The 1,727-nt window shown below is 40.8% G+C and overlaps 1 protein-coding gene across 1 annotated transcript in view; it reads right to left on the reverse strand.

The window, feature by feature from the left end:
• LOC119410978 (protein FAM83H) overlaps nt 1-1,503 on the reverse strand; it is a 15,874-nt gene extending 14,371 nt beyond the window's left edge. Inside the window, exon 1 of the mRNA XM_037677900.1 lies at nt 1,150-1,503. The gene's annotated coding sequence lies outside the window, so the exon portion shown is untranslated. The remainder of the gene's footprint in view (nt 1-1,149) is intronic.
• Nucleotides 1,504-1,727: the final 224 nt, after the last annotated feature.

The raw sequence follows: 1,727 nt of genomic DNA on the forward strand, positions 1-1,727 counted from the left end.
TGTTACTTTTAGCTAAACTTTAGCTAGTATTTCCTAGCTTTTAGTTACTTTTAGCTAACTTTTTACTGATTTTAGTAACAATTCTGCTACGTTTAGTTAGATGTTTGTTACTTTTACCTAGCTAGTTACTTTTAACTATACTTTAGCTAGTATTTCCTAGCTTTTAGTTACTTTTCACTAACTTGCTAGTATTTCCTAGCTTTTAGTTACTTTTCGCTAACTTGCTAGTATTTTCTAGCTTTTAGTTATTTTTAGCTAACTTTTTGTTGCTTTTAGTTACAATTCTGCTACGTTTAGTTAGATGTTTGATACTTTTGGCTAGGTTTTTGTTACTTTTAGCTACCTAGCGAGTTACTTTTAACTAAACTTTAGCTAGTATTTCCTAGCTTTTATTTACTTTTTTGCTGCTTTTAGCTTTCAGATACCCTCTTGCTATTTACAGCTTCTAGGTGCACCTATGTTGCACTTGGTTAATTTTTTGTTTGCAGCAAAAGCGCCATTCAGCACTAAATAGATGTTTGCTTCTTTTAGCTTTTATTTAGCCTTTTGTTGCTATTTGCAAGCTTTATATTACTTTGAGTTCACAGCTAGCTTTTAGCTAGTGTTCTACTTTTTGGCTTCTTCAGCTGACATTCAGCTCTAGTAACATCCATTTAAACTCAGTTGTTAAAGTTGCTCTCGTGACTTTTCCCACTTTAGTAATAAAAACATTTGTAATGAATTGTATTTTTAGAGGAAACGCTTGAAAACATTTAAAGTCTCCATGAACTAAAGGCAGCAGGAAACTTGTTACAGAGGGAGGACCAGAGCGTTTGAAAACTAATTTTAAAACCTTTTTTAACCTAAAACATGAACTTCAGCACCTCCTGCACGCGTCATCTCCACCGAACCTTGGCCCCAGAACATGCAGGTTCTGGTTCTGGTTCTGGTCTCAGCTCTGGGTGCGGCTCCTCCCTCTGGCCAAAAGTCTCCATTAAGTTCACGGTGAAACTGAAATCCACCAAAATAAAGCTCGAAATCCACCAAAATAAAGCGGATGTAAACTTTGTCCCTCCTTTGAAGTGTCGGTTTCACGCGACTCGTGATAAAACTCGAGCTGCGGCGCTCTTTCATCTAAAACGTAGAAGAAGTAAAGTTCGGAGGACTCACCCTTTCTGCGGGTTCTGTCACACTCCGGCTCGCAGGAACTTTCCTCGCATGTTGTTGTTGTTGTTGTTGTGAGCAGGCGGCAGCTCCATGTCCAGGTGGGACTTCTTTATGAAACCGTCTCACCTGTCCTCCCCTCCCGTTGGACCAGTTTACCGTCACGCTTCAGGCATGTTCCGGTCTCTGACACAGACACGGCGGAGAGGACAGAGACGCCCCGCCTCGACCGAACCGAGGTTCGGTTCGTTCAGATTCCTCTCTGACGAACTTCTGCCGCTGCAGTTCCGTCAATCCCCCGGATTGAGCAGCTGCGTCTAATCCGTGCCGCGCGATTACACCGAGCGTCACGGCGGAAGTTTACTTCCCCCTGTTTCTGATTTCAAAATAAAATACACACAACAAATACAATATAAACTGCTTGTTGCCACAAAGTCATTTAAACTTTAATATTTATTCTAAGAGTGCCGCTCACTAAATCTCAGACCATCTGTTAAAATCAGGTCTCTCTTGTAAACGAGTCCTGGAGACTCAATGAGACTAACCTGCAGAAATAAAGGTTGAATCTGATGAAGCTCTTCAAA

Source organism: Nematolebias whitei, chromosome 1 (assembly GCF_014905685.2).
Source record: "Nematolebias whitei isolate Nwh7 chromosome 1, NemWhi1, whole genome shotgun sequence".
NCBI lineage: Eukaryota > Metazoa > Chordata > Actinopteri > Cyprinodontiformes > Rivulidae > Nematolebias > Nematolebias whitei.